The sequence below is a fragment of the Acinonyx jubatus genome, chromosome C1 (assembly GCF_027475565.1).
Source record: "Acinonyx jubatus isolate Ajub_Pintada_27869175 chromosome C1, VMU_Ajub_asm_v1.0, whole genome shotgun sequence".
Taxonomy (NCBI): Eukaryota; Metazoa; Chordata; class Mammalia; order Carnivora; family Felidae; genus Acinonyx; species Acinonyx jubatus.
Genome location: NC_069381.1, coordinates 92,418,970 through 92,441,722, shown reverse-complemented (window position 1 = coordinate 92,441,722; position 22,753 = coordinate 92,418,970). Strand labels below are relative to the sequence as shown.

The following is a 22,753-nucleotide window of genomic DNA, read 5'->3' as shown; positions in this document are numbered from 1 at the left end:
AAATTCTCATTAAACCAGTAATTAGAAATGACAGAGTACACGGAGAGGCAACTTGTTATCTTCAAATGAACTGTGAGTAGCCTTGGAAGGCACAGAGGCAGCTCGGGGGCACAAATGCAGCTGATGAGATGACCCCAAGGCCCAGGAGCTGGGGCGTTATTTCCTCCCATTCGTGCCTGCCCCACCCTCACTCCACAAGAGGTCCCAGAGCAAATAGGGCTTTAAGTCTCAACTCCCAAGTTAGACACTCAGGCTGCCCAGGACTCCCCTGACCCAGAATTATGTTCCAACAAAATGTGCCTGGTCATGAACATGAGAACAATAGGGTACAGCAATCCATCTTGCACCTGAGCTGATGTGCTCACCTGTAAATTTTCTGTGCACGGTGAGTATCTATTTCTTCTAACAACTGGATGTATCCATAGTTCAACAGTGTTTTAACTTGAATAATAATTCATGGGGGAGGGGGGGACTTTTCAAAGGACTCTGTCTCCACAAAATGGCTGCCTGTGGAGCCAGGGATTCTGGGAAAACCTTTTGTGTCCTCTGGGGGTGGGGGAACATCAATGCTTACATTCCAGTTATCCACCCTCACTTACAAGAACTTCCCTACCAAGATCAAGGGTCGTTTGGACATACCACGCAGGCTAGGACAATACGGGCCTGTCCTGCCAGGGATGGTGGTTTCTCAGAGAGGAAATAGATGAAGAAGCAGGAAGAATCTGATGCCAAGTTTCCCAGCACAGCCCCAGACTCCAGTGGCAGAACCCCAAGGGTGAGGAGAGTGGGCTCTCCACGGGACAAGATGAGGAAGCGAGCGGCGTCCTTCTGAGCAGCCCACGCCAGCCAGCGGCTGCCATGCATAACCTTGGAGTGTTCGCAGTTTTGCTCTGGAGTCTGGGGCCTCACCAGAAACTGCTGCCCATCCCTGGCACACACTCTCCAGCAGAGAAATCTGACACACCAGAGCTCCCACCAGCGACTGACCGTCCTTGATTCTGCAGATGCGGAAATCCTCAGGGCGACATCCACTGTGCTCTGACTCTTCCCTCACTGCTTCCAGCACCAACCCTTGACTTGGACAAACTTTAAGGAATGAGGTCAGGAGTGGTAGAGTCGGGGTAGGAGCGGGGATGGGGCAAGACAAGATAGGACAATGCAGCAGCATGATGGAGCCTAGGATCTTCCGCTGGATCCCAGCTCCCCTGGCACCACAGACCGTATTTCCCAAACCTTGGAAGTTTAGGTATGTTCATTCTCCACCAAATTCCCATTGGTGGAGGCCCATTTCTCCCTTCCTCAGGGCGCTAGCTTAAAGAACTAGACCCACAGGTTTAGACAGCCTCATCTGGGTATAAATGCCTAGGCGGTCTGCAAACATTTATTAAGAACTTACTGTGAAGTGGTTAAGAATCTGCCAGACCTGAGTTCAAATTCTCAGACTGCCACTCACTGCTGGTGTGACCTTCAGCAAATGATGTAACGTCTCTGAACCTCAAGTCCCACATCTGTAAACTGCAGAGAGCAATGTCCATCTCCTGGGATTGTAGCAAAGATTAAACGAGGTGGTATACGAATAAAGCACTTAGTGCAACACAGAAGCCTCAGTAAAAACCTGGATATTCTCACTGTTTGCCAAGCACGGCATGAGCTTCTGGAATCCAGAACTGCACCAGCCCCTCCTAAAAGCACACAAAGTAGGCGCTTCCCCACAGGCCACTGACCCGCCTGATTCTAGGGTAGCACACTAACACAGACCCGCAGACCCACACTAACACAGTCTGGGACGCTAGGTGGGGGAGGGTGATGCACAAGGGCTTTGTAGGGGCTGAGGGACAGAGTCTTCCCTGCCTGGTGCTCCAGATGTTTGGCTGTGAGAACTTCTTGCAGCCCAGCCTAGGAGTGAGTGATAACTCAGATCTGCTTCCAGGAAAAAAAGCCCAAATCCACCTTCCCTTTAAACTATGTGGCTGCTTATCTTAACAGCCTTAAAGGGATTCATGATGAATTGTCCTGCCGCAGCAAACTTAGATCGGAAAGGAGCTCGAGAGAAGGGGGGACACACCGGCAGTAGGAGCCTGCTTCTCAAGAACCCTCTCATCTCTGTCTCGATCATCTTTGAAATTTGTTTCCAGGTCCAGTGGGGAGAGCATCAATCCAGGGTGCATGTACCACACACACACACACACACACACACACACACACACACACTGCCAGTAGTAGACTGGAGTCCCCTAGGTCAGCACGGCCTCTCTGGCTGCACCATTATTGCCTTTCACTCTTGAGGCACACACATCTTAGCTCAGCACCAAGCCTAGACATCTTACAGAAAGAGACAGCAAGGGGCCAGGATCCCTCAGGGAAGGCAAGCGATACACTCCTTTCCTCTCCAGGAAAGGCCAGCCTCACCTCCCCAGGATGGTTGTCATGCAGCTTCCAACTCCATGATGGATAGGACAAGAGGGAGGAGGACGGCAAGATCTGGCCATATGGCAGGGGCCCCCAAAGTCCACCGGGCAAGTGCCACAACTTGAGACCAGGCCATGGTCATGAACAATTCTAAGGAGTCAGGGCCTGTGCTGGAGTCTCGCCCTGGAGCTGTTGCAGAGACAGCTGAGGGCACCCATCAGACCCAGCACAGCTCTGTCTACCACCTCCACCCCACCCTTCATAACTCTGTTCCTTTTTTTTTTTTAGATATAATTTATTGTCAAGTTAGCTAACATACATCGTATACAGTGTGCTCTTGGTTTCAGGAGTAGATTCTGGTGATTCTTCTGATTCTTCGCTCACATACAACACCCAGTGCTCATCCCAACAAGCGCCCTCCTCGATGCCCATCTCCCATTTTCCCCTCTCCCCACACCCCCCGCCATCAACCCTCAGTTTGTTCTCTGTTTTTAAGAGTCTTTCATGGTCCATGACCCTGCTCTTACTCAGCGTGTCCTGGGGAGACCTGAAGGTTGGAAAGAGGTCAACGTGAAGCTGAATTAGGGGTCCTTCGCAAGCACATGTGAAGCCCTGACACTTTCACTTGTCTCCATACCCCCTCTCACACCAAGGCACAAGGGCAGGGAGAGAAAGAACCACCTCTGGTTAAGGCCCATAAAGAAAGAGGTGGGGAATTAACATTTTAGAGCATCTGCCACGTGTCCAGCACTGGGCTCAAAATAAGCTTGAGGAAAAGGCACCACAGGCATCCCTCTTCTATGACCGAGGAAACCAAGGCCCCGGACGTAAAGTGACTTGCCCAAGGTCACCCGCCCTGGCACCTGGCAGAGCCCTGGGCCCACTTCCGACCACAAGCACACAGCCTCCCCCTGGGCCCCTGCTCCAATCCCCCAACCCCAGCCTGGTTCTTCGTGCCTTCCCTGTGGGGTCAGAGCTCTAGGACACCTGCCCAGTGCCTGAGTTTTGCTTGGCTCACTCTGAGGACCTGCCTACCTCTAGTCAGTGGCCCCCAAACTCCGGGAGCCCTGGCCATCGCTGCTTACAAGCCCTGGTAAAGAACTCCACTCAGCTCACAAACAGCTGACACACAACTCTGTGTGACTCAGGCCAAACGAACTCACTCCAATCAGAGCTGGTGGGCACGATTTGCCTCCTGCACTGAGTCACTCTCCAGGCTGAGCTGCAGGGATTTGCTGAGACTCACCACCTACTTAGCCACAGCTGCTTGGTTGGAGAAAAAGCCAGCATGGGAGCTAAGACCTCTGACGGTCCCAACGGATGAGCCACAGCCAAGGACAATCGGGTGTGACCTCGAAGCCCTTCCTCCTGCCTGGGTGATGGGTCCACCTGGCTGGACCACGGGATAATGTAAGCACAGCATGAAATACAAGAATTCTTTACCATTAATCTCAACACACTCTGACCTTGTTCTCCAGACATCAATCAGTATGTGCAGGACAGCCTTACAGTTAGGCTGGAACTAAAGTTTTGGTTGATTTTTTCTTTTTCTTTTTTTTTTTTTTTTTTTTGAGCCGTTACAGGATTTGCTTAGTTCCTGGAAGTTCCTGTTAACAAGGGCAGTGCCCTCAGAAAAATCTTCCTTCTCTATACCACGACCCTGTCTTCCCAGCCCGACCCACCTGCCTCCCTTTCACAGCTGAATTGCCCCAAACGTAGTTCTGGTTAGAAATTCCCTAGTCCGAAGGATCCGTTACAAATTTCTCAAAGAAGGAAAGAGGAATGAAATTTTAAAAAATAAATAAAAACAAAACAAAAACTTTTTTTTTTTTTTAACGCCACTTGACAGCCACTGGGCCCCCTCAAGTGACTGGCCTCAGGATTTCCGAAGGGCTGTTTGGCCTTTAAAAAGATAACACCAGTCTTCCTTCCACGGCAGCCGCGCCCCTGGGGGAGCGGCCCTCCCCGGACTACCGTGAGCATAGCTTGGGAGGACGTTGGTTGCACAGGTATAAATGTGGCTGAGGCCTCTCCCGAGACGGCGCCCTCTCCAGACCTGCACCCCGCGCACGTCCCCCATCTCAGCCATTCGCTTCCCAGATGCGCTTCCCTCGAGGGAAGATGGGTTCCCCGCTAGCTCCGAATTCAGCGAGGTCCAGCTCCCGGACTCGGAATTAAATATTCATCTCGGGCGTGAGCGCTCCGCTACTCCTGCCAATGTTACTGTCAAGGTCATGGGCCTGAAGCCGAGCGGCTGAGGCTGGGGTCTCCGGCCGCGCAAGAGCTTCCCCGCGGGAACTGCGCCCTGGGCGCGCAGCTCCGGGCGGCCAAACCGGCCGGGCCTCCCGCCCGGTGCTCCGCGGGCGTTTGCCTCTGCCGCTCTGCCGGATTACCTCCGGAGTTCTTGGGCCCTCCTGAGCCCTGGAAGCTGGAGCCCGTTGGGTGAACCCATGAGCGCGGAGCTGGGCACCCCCGATGCGCCCGAGGAGCGCGGGCCCCGGGGCTTCGTCGCCAGGCAACGGCGGCTGGAGCGGCGGGAGGAGCCCGGGGCCCGCGCAGGGCCGGGCGGGCACCGGGCAGCGCCGCCTCGCACCTCTGTCCTTAGGCCTTCCAGGCTGGGGCGGGGCCAGAACAGCTAAAGTTGCGGTGGCTGGCCGGGTACAGGCAGGCAGGGCGCGGCCCGAGACTCACCTGTCCCGCGTGAGCCGTCGCGCGGACTCGACCCTCTGCGCTCCGGCCGAGCAGCTGCGGTCCCCGACAGGTCGCCGGCTCACAGCCCCTCCCGCGGGCACCCGAGTCTGGCGGCGGCGGGCACCGGCCGGGGCTGGGAGGGGACCCGGAGCCGCGCGTCCGCGCACGCGACTCTGCTCGCTCCTCGCTCCCTCCCTCGCCGCCGGTTCCGACTCAGATCCCGCCCGCGGCGCGCTCGAGCCTCTCTGGGGAGCAGCCCTGGGACCCAGGTTCCGTGGCGGAGGGAGCGCGTGGGGGCTGCAGGCGCCAGCGCCGAGTGTCGCCCTCCCCGCGCCCCGGCCGCGCCGGCTCTGCGGAGCGGAACGGAGCTGGGCGGAGCGCAGCGCGCACTGTTCCCTCGCTTTCCGAAAGGCCACCCTGGCGGCGGGGCGCCGTGACGCAGGCTTGACTCACGCTCGGGCCCGCGTCAGTGCGAGGCTCTGGGGCCGCAAGCGAGGCTCTGATGGCCGACGACGCAGGCGGAGGGGGTGGGCAGGGAGAGGGAGAGGGGCTAACCCAGGAGCCGCCTCTTGAGGCCCCTCCCCAGGACACCCAGACCCTGGGGCTTCATCACGGTGGCTTCCATTATCAGAAGAATGGGGCCCCAATGGCCAAGGGTCTCTGGGATCCTGGGCCCCATTTCGTCACCCTATCAGGTGCAGCTCTTTGGCCCTCCTTCATGAATTGGGCTTCACCCAAAGTGCTCACTCCCCTGCTGTAGCCACCCTCACCCCCGTGCCTTTGCTCACTCTTCCTCTACTTGTAATTCCTTTTCCACTCCACCGTCCTTCCATCCTACCATCTTGCAAGACCATTCCCTGTGCAGTTCAACTTCACTACAGTACTCCTCTGTTGAGCTCCTACTGTATGCTGTGGGCAGCAGGGGTTGAGAAGATCGCGGAACTCTGGAACCGGCAGAGTGGGGTTTTACCTTGATAGCCACAATACCAGCCCAAAGGACTGAGGAACTCTACAAGATGGGGAAAGTGGGGGGCTATGAAGGGAGAGGAAAATTCTGACTGGGTTCTGGGCAGGCCTTAAGGATGTGAGCTGGGATCCTGGCCTCAGAGGGTGGATAGGACTTCAACAGATGCAAGGGGAGAAGGTTGGCTCTTGTGGACGGGAGAGCATGACAAGAGCAAAGCTAGCAGAGAGAGAGTGGAGAAGTGTGCAGGCGGAGACTGCTTGAGCTGGAGGGGTGGAGCAACAGGGGTGAGGTTAGGGAGGTGGGAGCTATCCTCCTGGGCCTTGGAGGGCTGTGTGGGGAGTCTGGGATGAATTCTCTCTGCTCTAGGGGATCTTAGCATTAGAGGCAGTGTTTGGGAGGGGGTGGCGGAGGTGGGGGCTGTTTCTCAGTTGCCCTATTGACAGGCAATAGCACCGTGCCATGACTGTGAAGACTCTGAGATTTTACCCTTGCAGAGCAAGGAGGGTTTCATGGTTTCATGGTGCCATGGTTTCATGGATGCTGGCAGAAGACATGAGACTCCTGGGCCAGAGACAAAGGATTTTATCACCCATAGCGCAGCAGGCAGTGCGAGCTGCACTTTCAAATCAGTTTCCCTTGACCCCCAAGTCCCATGGGAAGGACGTGGGGCTGATTCTGGGTGCTCCTGCACACTCTGAAGAATTCTAAGTTTAGGAGCCCCAATCCTCTATAATGGACTGCATGCAAATTTGCCAACCTTTGCCCTGGAGAGAGACATTATTATCTTAGACAGCAAACAAACCTGTCCTCCACTGAGGGAGACTGTCTTCCAAAGCTGTTCACTATGCAAATATCCTCAAAAAGATAGTCTGGAACAAAAAGCCATCAGTGCCTCTGCCCACAAGACTTGCAGAAATGTGAGACACCCATGGAGATTGATCTCTCAATGGGCATCTATCTTTTCACTCAACAGCTGCTGAGTGTTAGACAGTGTTTACCTGGCACTGTTCTAGGCCCTGAGGACGCCACAGAAAACAGGACAGATAATGATCCTTATCCTCATGGAGCTTACATTGAGGTGGACCCATCCAGCAACATGGAGTGGGGTGAAGGGGCGTGGCAGGAAGTAGCAAATGATACAGGAGACATGCCAGAGGTGAACAAACAGAATGTGATGGCTGACCTGGTGGGGGATGTGAGAGAAGGACGGGGTCAGAGATGGGTGGTTTTAGGGTAGGGGAGCTCGCCGGTGGTGTGCTCATGGGAAAGGGTAGGACTTTGGAGCCTTATAGACCTGTTTTCTTTCATTCTGATTGCCGTTTACTAGAGACCTTGAGCAAGTGACGTAATGTCTCTGAGCCTCAGTTTCCACATCTGTAAAATGAATAATACATATCCCATAAGGTTGTTATGCTGACCAGATGAGAGGGTTTTTAAAAATATCTGGTATTACATCTGATACGTGTGCTTTATAAATGATTGCTATTAGTGGTATTATTAGATAATTGTATTATTATTAACCAGGATGGGGATCTCAAAAGAGGGACAGATTTGGGGAGCAGTAGGAAGAAGGTAATGAGATCATGGATTTGGGATATATGAAAATAAAGTGTCTGCGGGATATCAAGACAATAACCAGGAGATGTCCTTGCTCCTCTGCCCTTGTATCACATTTACCCAGTAAAACCCCAACCTTGAATGAACGCAATACTTGGTTTCTCTGTACAAAGTTCTCTAGAGAAAAACACCATGGGGCACATGAGTGTCCCTCTGCTTTCATGGTTACCAACCTCAAATGGGCTCTCATGCAGTACAACAAGCTTTCTATGATTCTCCGGTCAACTTACTTCTCCAGTCTGATGGACGCCACTCCCACCTTCCCCGCACTCCTAAACACCCACCCTGCTGCCCCCCCCCCGCCGCCCCCAGCCAGTTGGAAGCCCTCTGGGTTTTCCACTGAGGATAAGTAGACCTGCCCCCATCTGCACCTACATTTGCACCTGCTCTCTCCTCCTCCTTTCTGACATAGCAGGGGAGAGTCTCTCCTGTTCCCTGTGATCAGTCCCCAGTCCACTGGGTCCCCTGGCCCCAGCCTCCTTGAGAACCTCAATCACTGTGGGTTATTCCTTCCCTCCTGTCTTATCAACCATTTCCTTTCTACTGGATCCTTCTTAGCAGGCATCTTCCTTTCACAAAGTCACTAAAGCTCTCATCCTCACCTTCTCATTTTCTTCCACATACCCTGCTTCCATTCCTTCACTCCCCACTCGCTCCTCAACCCACCTCTGTTCATCATGCTGCCAAGGGGGCTCTCTCTCGCTAGGGTCACAAGTGACCTCTATGTCACTAAATCCACGGAGCAGTCTCCAATCCTCATCTCCCTTACCTCTCTGTGATACGTGTCTTGGTTGCCCTCTCAAGACTTCTTTCTAGAACTCTCTTCACAGGTGCCACACTCCCTGGTTTTCCTCTTACCCTTCTGGTCACCGCTTGGTTTTCCCTGCTGACCTTTAAATGCTGGACCTCCCAGAGCTCTAGCCTTTTCACCCTCTGTACGTCTCCCTGAGACCATCTCCCACACCACTGGCTCCCACCTTTACATCTCCTTTCCGGACACCCTTCTGAGCTCCATATACGCAACCTCCTACTCTATCTTTCTACTTGAGCCCCTTGGAGTCACTTCCAGCACAGATTGCAAGAAATAAATTCAACATTCGAAGTTCTACCCTGTAAACATTCCATAATTTGCTTCTTGCTCCTCCTCCAGTGCTCCCTGGCTCCATGAATAGTTGAGCCAGCCAGAAACCCAACAATCACCCTTGAGACCTCCTCTTTATCACTGTTTCGTGAAATCTGTCATTAAATCCTGGAGATTTCATCTCCTAAGTACCTCTAGAATCTGGCCACTTCTCTTTCATTCTGCTGCCATCATGCTTATCCACACCAGAATAATCACTCGCCTGGACCCTCACCGTCACCTCCTGATTCCGACTGCAGTCTTCCTGCCTTTCTCCATACAACAGCAGCAGCACCGTGACCTTTTAGAAGTCCAGATATGATCACAGCCTTCTCAAGCTTGCAGCGTTTGGCCCACACCTTCAACACATCCTTTCAGGCCCTTCCTCAGCCCTAGCCTTGTTTCACACCCTCCCCCATGGCCTTCCCTGCAACCCACTGCCTGCTCTGACCTTCTCTTGGCCCTCCTATGCGCGCCCACTCCTTCTGAACTTGGACTTCAGCCATATGCCCTCTCTGCCAGCGAGCCTCTCAGTCCCTCCTCCTCTTCCTTCGCTCCCTGCTCACCCACCCAATTCACCTCAAACCCTAATTCTTCATGGCTCTCCTGACCATGAAGAATTTAGTCAACCTCCCAGGTAGACATTTCTTCTCCTTTGTAGCCCTGTCATGATTTGTAATTAGCTGCTCAATGGTGTGACTGGATGCCGGGGAATGGTCTCCCTGGATGATGGGTGAGCTCCACGAGGGGAGAGACCACGTCCATCTTTACCACAGAACGGACTGTCCATAAAGATTGGCTGAAAGAATAAAGTGTGGTTAGAAATACGGGTATAAAGTCCGAGAGAGAGAGAGAGCTGGAGACACAGACCTGGAAGTCATGAGCAGAAGAGGATGCTAAGCAGAGGGGAAGGATGCCCCCCCCAGAAGAAGTGTGTAGAAGACAGTCGGGAGAGCAGAACTTGGGGTGCCGGGCCTGCTTCCGTGGGGCAGGAAGAGCAGGAATGGTCAGGAGAGAAGACAGAGAGGAAGACTCAAGAGGTAAGAGGACTGTGTGTGTCACAGAAGAAAGCGTTTCCAGAAGGAAAAGGCAGTCCACACTGTCAACATCTGCCTTGCAGTGAAAGAAGATGAAGCCTGGAAGCTGTCCCTGACTGAAGGCCCCAACATGGAGAGGGGAAGGAAGGCTTCCACCAGGAAGTCTTCCTGACCCCTCCAGCGCTCAGTGACCATCTCCCTTCTGAACATCTAGCAAACTGATTCTTCCTTGCCAGGCCTATAGAAAGATATTTCAAGTACCTAGTATTATATTACTAGGTGAGACTATTAGTATCCCTGGCTTACTCACAGACAAACTCAACCTTGGCGTCCAAGTCAAATGGTGAGGTCCATCCTCCCTCTCAATCTTGACATTGAGGGCCATATAATGTAGGTTTCCCTTCACGTATCTATGCCTGGCCTCTCAAATTGGAGTGTGGCTACGTAAAAGGCAGGGACCTCTTCCTCTTCAACTCTCCATGCCTCACTTCCCCCACCGCGCCCTCACACACTGGACTTACACACAATAAGTGTCCAGTCAAAGCTTACAGGCTGGGCATTCCTGTCAAATCTGGCAGGGTCCAACACAAGACCTAATCCACTCTTCTCAATACTGGTCCTGCTCAGAAAAGGAGATACTTTTCCTGGTGAAGCTCCCCTCCCCAGATTTTCCTCTTCCACCCAAGCGCGTCTTCCTGAAAAGAAAGACACTGAAGTAATGCCCTTAATTTTTATTTCTCACTACATGAATCCAAGGAACGCTACCCCCAGGATCGTAAAGTAGTAAGACGTAGGAGGAAGTGTTGGCCGTGGCCTTTTCCAGGACACAGAGAAACAGCCCAAATTGTAATTGACTTCAATTGTTTGTGTTTCTGAGTATCTTAAACACACACAGATGCTAAACTATGATCTCTTTTGTTCTGGACGGCACAGTTATTAGAGTTTTTTCCAGGGTGAATGTTTTTAAAAATGGTCCCAGATTCTTTGAATGCTCTTTTCAAGAAATGATACCCGTATCTCCTCCCTCGGAATCCGATCTGTGATGCCTGAACAAGAGAAGGAAGTCATGTGTATCTCGACCCAGGCCATAAGGAAATGGTAGCTTCCATTCTCTCTTGGGATGTCTGCTCTCAGAACCATTCTGTGAGAAAGCCCAAGCAGCCCACAGAGAGGCCCATGTGGGGAGGAGGCCACCGACCCCAGTCCTGGCTGAGTTCCCGAACTACAGCAGGCACCAGCCACGTGAGTGGATCATCTTGGAAGCAATCCCTCCCAGCCCACTCAAGCCCCCAGCAGATGTTGCACGGGGCAGAGACAAACTGTCCCACCGAGTCCTTCCCAAGTGCCTGACCCACAGAAACTACGAGATAGAGAAAAATAATTATTGCTCCAAGCTGCTACATTTTAGGATGCTTTGTTACACAGCAATAAATAACCAAAACAGCCATGTATTTATTGGATAAGTAGGGAAGTCGCAGGATGGTCAGTGACCATGTGCTACTTTCACACCTTGGAGAACTCCCTCACCCCTGACTTAGAGGCAGTAGATGGGCCTCCTTCCACAGCCATCATCAGAACCCCATCCTCCCAGATTAACTGAGTTAGATCAGCAAAGGAGAGGAGCAATTGGGGTTCACCCAATTAGGGTTCAGAATCTAAAATACAGCTGATATAAAAGTCCCCAGGTGCCACCGTTACTGTGTAAGTGTGTCTTTTTTTTTTTTAATGTTTATTTATTTTACACACACACACACACACACACAGAGCATGAGCAGGGGAGGGGCAGAGAGAGAGGGAGACACAGAATCTGAAGCAGGCTCCAGGCTCTGAGCTGTTAGCACAGAGCCGGACATGGGGCTCAAACTCACGAACTAAGAGATCATGACCCAAGCTGAAGTCGGATGCTTAACCGACTGAGCCACCCAGGTGCCCCTGTGTGTCTTTAGAATAAATGCAAGGCCTATCGCAGTTCCTTGAAGATGGTTATCCTGTTATGGCTTCTGAGGATCAAGCCAATCCCCATGGGAGGTGGAGTTTCACCCGAATGAAGAGGCAAATGCCACCTTAACCAGCCGGGGGAAATGGAAGCTGGACCCTGGAACAGGAGCTCCGATTTCCTCCAGGGCTGCCCTCATTCGTGGCATTTCTGCTTCCTTCCTTTTCCTGGCCAATGGCTGCCATCCCTGACACACTGTAGTTTGCCTTGCCACGGAGACCCCACGGGCTTCATCAGCTCACCAATCAGCTGGAGCGAGCAGGAGGAACGACACACATACACGGCGTCTTGAGTTAGCAAGTGAGTGAGAAAGTGAGTGTCAGCTCTCAGACGCAGGGACGCAGGGACGCGGGAGCAGAGCGGTGCAGGAGCACAGCGAGCCAGTGGCCGGAGGCTCATTCGGCCCCTGGCAGGCCAGTGCCAGGACTCACGGTCTCACCTTGCGACATCTCGGGACCTAGTGTTCTCACCTGTGAAATGGGGATAAGGAGAGTGCCCTCCTCACAGGATGCTGAGCATTCAAAGGAACGTATGTATAACAGCAGCCTGGCACAGAGCGAGGACTCGACACACGTAAATGGCTGCTATGATGATGATGATGACAATGACAACTGTGATGATGACAGTGACATAGTAAAGAGCTGGGCCAGAAGCATGGGAGCAGGTGCTTCAGGCCAGAGCCCTGTGCCCCAGGGTCCTATGTAGATGGAACAGGACTGAGCCCAGGGAGGAAGGCCTGCCAGCAATCCCAGCTGTCGAAAAGTCACCTGTCCAAACTCAAGCCGGGTGTCGAGGGGGGAGCGGTGGGAACCTGAGCGGGACAGGACTTCCTGGGGTCAGTACACAGCAGGCAGCCACCCCCTCACCCGGCCCATCTGGTGCAGCCGTGGGCGCAGCAGCCCTTCCTACGGCTCCGGGTCCACCTGCTCCCGTCTGTGTGCGGCGAGTCTCTTTGCAAATCCAACCAAATACTAGTTCGGGAAAGCACGGGGGGCTCACGGCCCACTTCAGAGGCAGGGTTTACACCATCAGCCAAAGACAGACAGCATGGAAGGTGTTGAAGAGCTAAGCAATTTCCCTGGCCTTGGCCAGGGCCTAATAAAAGTCCCAAGGCAGCCCTCGCGGTGAGAAGACAACGACGGACTTCATCCCCATTAAGAGAAAGTAAGTTTTCCTAAAGCAGTGACAAAGAACTTTGTTAGCACCCGGGCGTTTGCGTTCAGTTCAGTTTCTGCTCTGAGCATTATGTGGCCCGGAGGAAAGAGCAGGATTCTCTGGCGTGTGCGTAGCATGTATGTACGTGTATATAATATATATAGTAATCCAAGTAAGGATCTTTGAAGACACAACACAGATGAGTTCATCACCTTTTACATGTTTGTTTCCTGTTCCTCCAAATCCATCATTCCTGGTTCCATCAGAGTTTATGTAAAAAATAACTGGAGTTTTAGTAGACTTCAAGCTGTAAATATGAAGCAACAATGTGAAATGGCTGCTAACTTAAGCTTGAGCTTCACGAATGGAATTCTCGTTTTTCAACAAAGGGGTGGATGTCACAAGTCCATCTAGCTTCCCCTCTGGAGCTTGAGGACCCCTGTAAAGAAATAGAGGGCAAGCATTTGGGAGGAGCTTGTGAATTCACCGTATGTCCAACCCCAAGGCGTAGGTCTGGGTCTAGCCGGGCCATTCAGAGGCTGTGGCTTTGGGGACAAATGAGAGGTAAAGCCAGAAGGTGAGTGGGATTCTCTAATGTGGAAGCCTGATGTGTTAGGCTGGAAACCTCTACTTAGATTGAAAGGTAAGAGGGAGCCATGGAAAGTTTTAGAGCATGACAGTCACATTATGGGGGGTGGCTTCCCAGCTACACTTTAATGGGATGTGACAACACCAGGGCCCTTCAGAAGCATCCCTACCCCCTGAGAGGAGACCCCAATTTCGATTCCTAGTTCTAACTCATAGCAGCTTCAAGAGAGTCTCTTCATGGGGCACCTGGGTGGTTCAGTCCATTAAGCATCTGACTCTTGATTTCCCCATTTGTGTTCTCCCTCTCTCTCTCAAAACAAATGAATAAACCTTTTTTTTTTTTTTTTAAGAGTCTCTTCATTCCTGACCTCAACTCCCCGGTCTGTAAAGTGGAAGCCTCACTTCAGGGTCTGAGAGAACCCCAGTGGTTAGCAATTCGATGGAGGTGGGGCAGAACTGGAGAGGAATGTGAGGAAAGAGAGAGGCAGCGAGAGATCAGCTGCCCTAGAGGACCAAGGAAGGCACCAAATTCTTTCCTGCACCCACCACCTCCCCGTCCTCCACTGTGACTCAGGCAAGCCCTTGAACCCCTTGGTTCCTCATCTCCCAATCAATGTGAGATAGTCAAGCACGGCAGTGGAGGAGAGGAATGGACAGCTCTTCACAGGAATAGGAAGCACCCGGTAAATTCAAGCCGAGCCCCACTGCCCAGCCCCAAGGCAACTCTGATCTTCTGCTTTTTGGAACTCAGTGGCCTGGAAAATTGTCCCAGAGAATCTGACTCTGCAGAGTCCTTATGGAACAGGATAAGGTGCCCCAACTGAACACACCCCTGCAGGAGCATACAGAGCACAAATCAAAGCAGACCTTTGGGATGAGTGTGTGTGAGTTCAAGGGACTCTTCACTTTACACAAGGACTCGCCTAGCTCTCCTTTTCTGAGACAGCTTGATGGACATAGATAAACCCAGGTTCTGATCCAGCCTTGCCAGCTAACTTTTGACAATCACTTAATATCTATGAACTTCATATCCTTTTTTTTAATGTTTATTTATTCTTGAAAGAGAAAGACAGAGAGCTAGTGGGGGAGGGGCAAAGAGAGAGATACACAGAATCTGAAACAGGCTCCAGGCTCTGAGCCATCAGCACAGAGCCCGATGCAGGGCTGGAACTCAGGAACTGCGAGTTCATGACCTGAGCCGAAGTTGGACCCTCAACCAACTGAGCCACCGAGGTGCCCTAAACTTCATATTATCTGGAAAATGGAAATAATATTCAGTTCTCTAATCTCATGAGGTCCTTGTGAGGATTAAAAAGATAAATCAAGGCAGTATTATCGCTGTTGCTATTAGCAGTAGCTCATAAGGCACTACTGTAAGCATCTTACACTTATTAATTCACTGAATCATTAAATAGCCACTTACCCTGAGAACTTTAAAATTAATGTGCATTATCCCCTTAAAAGCTAAAAGTTTCGTTTAGAAAAACAATTCACAAGAGAAAAAGTTAAACAACAGTATAATTCAGTAATATGATTGGATGAAAAATAAACATGCAAAATATCTAGAACATTCAGGTACCCCACAGCCAGTGAGAAGATAAAAGAAATGCCTCCTTTACAATAGTAAGAAAAGAAAAGTACTTAGGAATAAACTTTAAAAAAGGTATAGAAAATCCGCATAGAGAGAGCAGCTCCCAAATGCTACTGAGAGATCCGCCACCCTGCAAAACAAACAAATAAACAAACAACACAAACAAACAAACAAAAAATATTTAAGCAGAAGCAAAGGAATACAAAATAGCCAGGGGAATTATGAAAAGAGAGCACAATAGGTGTGGTGTAGGTCATTAGCCCATGAGGTGAGGAAGCATATTATAAAGTTGTAAGTTTAAATTCATGCGGTCCTAGTATGAGAAATACATGAGGCAGAACACAGAGTCCAGAAATAAACTCGGACTTAGTCATTTAGATTATGATAAAGATTATATTTCAAGTGACTAGGGGAAAGATGGATTTTTTAATAAATGGTATTGGTTTAGCCACCAGAAAAGAAGTAAATGCCTTCCTTACTCCTTGCACCAAATTGTACTCTTATTGAGGATAATAAATGTTAAAAACAATAAAAAGCCATAGGAATGCATCCAAAGCAGTACTTAGAGGGATATTTTTGGACTGAAATAGATATATTAGAAGAGAGATTAAAAATCAATGAGCCAAGCAAACATCTCAAGAACTTAGGAAAATAGACTCAAAGGGAACAGAAGGAAGAAAACGATAAAGACAATGTAGAAATTAATGAAATAGGAAAGTAAACATACAGTAGAGAGGATCATCAAAATCAGAAGTTTTTCCTTTGAAAAGGAGATGAAATGAAATTAAAATGGAAATGAAAATGAAATTATAAAAATACGAAAAGAAGACATGGAAAGGTTATTCTAATATTGGGAGGGGAAGACCTCACTGATGTCCTTTTACCTCTCCCTCCTTTATTGTTCCCCAAATCACTTATCACCATCTGGTATTTGACTCACTTTCTTCTTCATTTGCTTGTTGTCTGCTTCCCAACTAGACTAACACTATATCCCCAGCATTTAGAACAGTCTTGCCATATAGTAGGTGTTTAGAGATATCTATTAAGTGACTGTTTTAACGTTTATTTATTTTTGGGACAGAGAGAGACAGAGCATGAACGGGGGAGGGGCAGAGAGAGAGGGAGACACAGAATCAGAAACAGGCTCCAGGCTCTGAGCCATCAGCCCAGAGCCCGACGCGGGGCTCGAACTCACAGACTGCGAGATCGTGACCTGGCTGAAGTCGGACGCTTAACCAACTGCGCCACCCAGGCACCCCGTTAAGTGACTGTTTTAAAAGTGGGGGAGATATTTCTCTAATATATAAAGAGTTCCTAAAACTGAGTAAGAGGGCACCTGAGTGGCTCAGTCAGTTAGAGTGGCTCCGACTTCAGCTCAGGTCATGATCTTGCAGTTCGTGAGTTCGAGCCCCACATCAGGCTCTCTGCTGTTGGCACAGAGCCCGCTTCAGATCCTCTGTCCTCCTCTCTCTGCCCCTCCCCTGCTCATTCTCAAAATAAATAAACTTTTTAAGAAATGAGTGAGAGGGCTATGAATAGAAAGTTTATGGAAAATAAAATACAAGTGGCTTTTACACGTACAAAGAGATGTTCCATTTCATTCATATTAGAAGAAATGGCAAACTGAAAAATAATGGGATATGATCTTTTACCTATTATGTTGGTAAATAAATTTTCTTTAAAAGGCTGATAACACACTAGTTGCTAACTGGAGAAGACTTCAATTATACAATCTCTGCAGAGGATAACGAGACCATATTTATCAAAACGACAAAGGCACATACCCATTGCCCATTAAACCACGTTTATGAAAATTCTGAAGGCACATACTCATTCTGAACATGTGTTTGTTTAAAGACATTTGTTGAAAAATAGTCCTTGCAGCCGTGTTTGTAAAAAAAAAAAAAAAAGAAAGAAAGAAAAGAAAGCAATTTATATGTCTCTCAACAAGAAACTGAGAAACTGTTTAAATAATTTACGGTACCTCCACGCATTGAAATTCTTTGCAGCCATTAAAACGAACAAATCTGCTCTGTATGTTCTGATTTGGAAATGTCTTCAAAATGTATTGTTAAATGAAAAAAGATGCAGAATAGTGTGGAGAGGGCGGGACCATTTGTGTATGTCTCACGTACTTGTCGTGGCATAAAATATTTCTGGAATGAGACATAAGAAACTGATAATGGTGCTTGCCTCTAGGGTGAGGAGCTGTATGGCTGTGGGCAAGCAAGAAGGAAAGAGTTATTTTCCACATACCTTTTGAATTTTAGGCCTTGTATCTGTACCACGAATATTTGGTATATCTATATCTGCTTCTATACGCAAAGGCGATCTCTAGAAACAGGATACCCGAAAATGGCCACGGTCACTTCCTCTATGGAGGGGGGCCTGGGGGCTGGAGGACCTTGGAAGGGAAACTTGGTATTGGACTTACTTTGGTTTAATTTTTCTTTGACTATGTGCATATATTATCTGTTCATTAAAATAACAAAAATGCGTTTCTCCTTGCTCCTTCCACTGCTGTCTCCTGGCCCCCCACTTTCGTTCCTGTCCCTGCCATTCAGGCGGACATGGCTGCTCTGCAGAGAGCACGGGACACAGTAAGAGAGCATGGACTGCAGATCACATCCAGGTTTTCATTCTGACTAGGAGCTCCTCATCCGGAAGATGGGGATAAGAGCAGTTATGTGTATCATAGGGCGTATGAGGATTAAATGAGATAACATACGTCCAGGGAGTGCGCAATAAACAATAGTTACCATTAGCATAAGGGAACTTTGCTTTTCTGGAACATGGCTATAACACCCATGGAGGGCCGGGTGGCTGAACCTTTGAAGTCTTGTCCTTGGAAGTGTATTGCCTCCCTTTTATCAGTTACCTCCAAACTTTGAGGAAGAAAGAAGGGTAAAGACTTGGAGGAGTCACAGTACCTTCTGATATTTAAGGGGTGGGGGGATGGTGAAGGAAGATATCCCAAATTGCCTACAGGCCTGCATCCTGGGACCCCAAACTCCCAGCCCAGAAGGAAGCACTGTTTGTGCACAGAAAGGGGTTGGGGGGGGGGTCTGCTGGAATAGGAGCAGCAGCCTCTAGGAGTGGGATGAGGAGGGGAACGTGGCAGGCGACATAGGAAAGGAGGGGGGCGTGTGCCCCACAGGCGTGGGGAAGGAGAATCAGGTGCAAACCCGCCTGGCCCCAGGGCCAGCATGCAGCTTTTAGTACCAGAGTCAAATATAGACCCATTTCCATAAAAGCACCAGCCTGCTTCTATAAATACCCCAGCCAGTTTTCCGGGGTTCTCATGTGACTTTGATGCCTACCGGCTGCGGGGGATCCGTCACCATGGTTACCAGGCCATGTGACCAGCCACTCTTCATTCATGGCAGGTTGCCGCATCCTGGATTGGGGGCGGGGTGGTGAAGGGGGCTGGAGAATGGGGATGAGCCACGAATAAAGTGTCCGGTCTTGCCTCTAGGCTCTAGCCTTCCTGCAAGGATGCTCTGACAGAATTATTGATCTCCCAGGCTGGCTGTCAGGGAAGAAACGTTTATATTCGAGAAGCATGGACATCCTTGTCTTTGAGTCTGAGAAGCAAAGGTTCAGAGCCTGCAGTCACCTGAACAGCCCTCTCGGCCACTACCCTTGTTGTCAGAGGAAGAAAACCGGGCCCAGAAAGGTGGTGTCCAAGGTCAGGCAGCAAGTCAGTTGCCAAACTGGGGCAAGAACAGGGTGTGTGTCATTAACAGGCTCATCTCCATTTAAGCAGTGCTCAGCTCTGGGCGGGGAGGAAGCTGCGGTGAGAAATACAAGTGTGACTCTGGTGAGTGGGACTTTAGGTATCTTTGCTCCCAGGTTCTCCACCTGGCTAGAGTCATAGGTCTGAAACAGAGCTCTGAAAACAGAGCTCATTTAATTGGTGCCAAGACCCAGGCCCCTGGCTCCTAAACATAGAGAGAATGGCTAATAAATCATGAAAAGTCCTGTAGCGTTGAACAAAGCCAGATGTTACCCTCAGTAATCTATGGAAATCTTTTTTTGATGAGACTGTCCCAGATCTGCCCCTATCCGGCTGAATCCCTCAGAAATCGCCATGTCCCGCGCCCCTCCTTGCTCAGTGCTGGGGATGAGATAAAGAGGCAGGAAAGGAACCCTCGTTGCCCCTGCAGAGCAACCACGCTGAGGAACACATGGATAAGCAAACAGAAGAGAATCTTGTTAACAGCTGTATTCGGGGACATTCTCGGATCAGAAGCAGGGTGGGCCACAGAAATTAGGGAAGGCTTCCAGGAGGAGGTGGGGAGGAGGACGTAGCCTGGCAGGTGGATGGGAGGAGATGGGAGGATCTTTCTCAGAGGCTGGGTCAGAGACAGTGCTCTGCCTGAGATGGGCCGAGGGGGAAATGCCGGCCAGGTCTTGGGATGTGGTCTGGCGACTACAGAGCTGATTCACATGACTCAGTCACATGGGCTTACCAGCCAACGGTGGAGGGGCTCGGAGGAAATGGACTCAGAAAAGACAAATTCTTGCATTGAAATATTGCTGAAGGAGACAGAGAATGAAAGCAGACATCAGCCGTGGGCTCTGTCACCACGTGGTCTTGGACAGATGTCCAGCCGGCCCCAAAGAGGTTAAAATCCACCGTGCTGGATGGGGGCTGGGAGCAGCCAAATGGCCTCTGGCCGGCTGGCTCTCCCTTATTCTTCACCCACACGACCCACCTGCCCCCTCCCCCCCCCCCGGACTGTTAGCTAGCCTGAGAGTGGGCTGACCATAGCAGCCTGTCCCCAGCCTCAGAGGCTAGGAGCAGGGGCTCTGATGAGGAGGCCACGCTGCCCGAGTACAAGCCACGTTTCCTCTGGGCTTCCCAACCCGCCGAGCACCCGCACTGTGCGTGTTTCCTTCACTGGGCCCCCCAGCTGCTGGAGTCCAGGGACTCCGGTCACGGTCATGCCCAGCCTGTATCTATAAACCCTCCCCTGGTGCACAGCAGGGGCGCCGAACGGAGGCACACGCTCACTCGTGCTGGGTGGTGCAGACGGAGGACACTCTGCGCACAGACCCAAGTGGGAGTCCTTCCTGGCCATGTCACTCACTCATGCGCCTTCATGGGGGCTTGTTCAGACTCTCTGGGCCTCAGCTCCTTATCTGTGAAAGGGGTTAACGACCCCTACTTTGAAGAACAGTGGTGGAAACTCGAGATGAAGGATACACAGTGCCCGGCGTGCAGAAAGTGGTTGTAAAAGGCAGTCGCCGGGTGCACCGGGGGGCGGGGGGGGGGGGGAGCATTTCCTCATGGGTTCCCGGTGCCATGCTCTCTCGCCCTAGGATTCTCCTGAGTCTTCTAGCACCTTCCTAGGCACCAACCCTTTTTCCTAGAACGGCCTCTCATTTGGCTCCACTCATCAGAAGCCTCTCGGTCCTTCAAAGCCCCATTTCAACGTCATGCCTCCCTGCTGGCTTGCCTGGTCACCTCCAGCAGACCAGATGCCTCCTTGGGGCAGGCGAGGGGGGTTGCCGGCACCACCACTGGCCACAGTCCCACCGTATTGTCCCTCAGCACACAGCACACCCTGCCTTTGGCAGCAGTCACAAGAGGTATCGTGTAGAACACCACTTACTGCGCTAGGAACCTACCATACTGAGACAGAGAGGGTAAGTGACTTGGCCACGGTCACACAGCTACGAGGTGGCAAAGACGGAAGGTAAACTCAAGTCGGCCTGGTTCCAAAGCTTCTGCGGCCTTGCTGCTAATTATACTCTACACTGACCATCTTCACACTCTCCAACTATAATATAAGCCATCGTGGTGTGGCAGAAAAACACACAGATCCTGGAGGCAGCTAGAAATGGGAGCAAAGCTCACTTTTGTCACGGACAAGTTGAGGGGCCCTGCACAAGGCCTTGACCTCTGCGTGTGTTTCCTCACCTAGAGTTGTGAGATGATGTGACGTGTAGCGGTGGGCCCGCTCCCAACAGGGAGTGTTACCACTCACGCGCCCTGCCTTCCCGGGAGGCCGGGTTTGCCTCAAGAGCGTGGAGCATGGGACTCGAGGGCATAAGCCTGCACCGGCACCGTTCTCTGGGCTCCTGTGCACCTTTTCTTTTTCCTCCTGACACCACCGCAACCACAAAGAAGATACTCTTAGCACCTCCATTGTACAAAACCACAGCCTAAAGAGGGTGAGAAATTTGCCCGGCGTGACATAACCAAGCAGCAGAGCTGGGATATGACCCAGATCCATCTGACCTCAAAGCCTGGGCTCTGAACCGTGATTCCATGGAGCCTCTCTGCAAGGTAGGGGATCGGTGATTCCTCTTCCATCTCTGCTGTGAGACAGTTCAAGCAGGAATCACAAATTCCATATTGCAGACGGAGAAGTAAAAGCCTGGATACTAAGTGACTTGCCCAGGTACGAAGCCAGTTGATGGCAGAGCCAGTTCTAGAACGCAGGGCTCCTAAACCCAGTGCTCCACTCTCTTATTTGCACTCTGATGCCTGTGGCTTAGATTCTTGGGATGGAGACACCAGGGCCCTGGGACCTTGGCCAGGAAGTTGGCCACAGGCCTCAGCCTGGGCCCAAGAAGCCTCCAACCATGGAGGAATTTGCTTTGAAGACAAAGGATGACTCCTGGCAGGGAGAGTCGCTCTCATTTCTGTTCCAGACAAATGGAAGCTGCTGCAGATTCCATGATAAATCTTTTTGCTAAAGATGATGCATCACTTTGGGCTGGTTATATGCACAGTCTTTGGACATTATACAAGTCAATTATCGAGACCGAGTTCTCAGCACTGAGCGGAGATATTTTCATCGCGTGGCTGTCACGGAGCCAGAGCCTCCCAGGGATCTGGCCGGGAAGCTGGTCCATGTCGAGGCTGGTGCCGGAGTCACTGCAGAGTGGTGGCACCTGCCCCCCGGGTGCCAGGGGAAGTGTCCCTACTGCCATCATGATGGCCTCCACGCTGGGCTAGCCCCTGAGGTCACCCCAAGGCTGCTGGGTTGGCCATGATTACTCTGTCCGGGATGCTGACATGCCCTCCCTGTCAGCTGCCTGGAGTTGGGAAAATAAGACCATTCTGGGCCAAACCCCAAGTACAGAGCTGCAAACAGGGCCTTGCTTCCCCTGCCCCGGAAGCACTGCCTCCACACCCCAAGGAGCTCCTTACCTGAGCCCAGAACACTTCCAGGTCATCCTACAGTCCCCCAAGACCTTCTCTGGGCCAGCAGGTCTAGCTTTCCCTCACCCCCTAAACCTAAGAGAGCACACAGCTGGTTCTCCAAGGTCAGGATTTTTACTTTCTTATTTTGATCTTTTTAAAGGAAGCCATTCTTTTTTTTAATGTCTGTTTATTTATTTTTGGAGACACACACACACACACACACACACAGAGAGAGAGAGAGAGAGAGAGGCAGACAGAGAGGGAGAGAAAATGCCAAGCAGCGTCTGCACTGTCAGTACGTAGCCTGATGTGGGGCTTGAACTCACGAACCGTGAGATCATGGAGGTCAGGAATTTTAAATCTAGTATGTTTGTCGCTCCAAACATTTGAGCTCAGTGTTTCAGAGCTAAAGTTTGAGGTTCT

General features: G+C 51.0%; 1 protein-coding gene and 1 long non-coding RNA gene across 2 annotated transcripts in view; one reads left to right on the top strand and one right to left on the bottom strand.

Annotated features, from left to right (window-relative positions):
* SLC6A17 (solute carrier family 6 member 17) overlaps window positions 1-5,533 on the bottom strand; it is a 51,744-nt gene extending 46,211 nt beyond the window's left edge. Inside the window, exon 1 of the mRNA XM_027058380.2 lies at window positions 5,101-5,533. The gene's annotated coding sequence lies outside the window, so the exon portion shown is untranslated. The remainder of the gene's footprint in view (window positions 1-5,100) is intronic.
* A 6,673-nt stretch (window positions 5,534-12,206) lies between these two features.
* LOC128313951 (uncharacterized) lies at window positions 12,207-15,348 on the top strand. Its single transcript, XR_008295127.1, has 2 exons — window positions 12,207-13,569; window positions 13,931-15,348. It is a non-coding gene; the product is annotated as an uncharacterized LOC128313951 (long non-coding RNA).
* The last annotated feature ends 7,405 nt before the right edge of the window (window positions 15,349-22,753 follow it).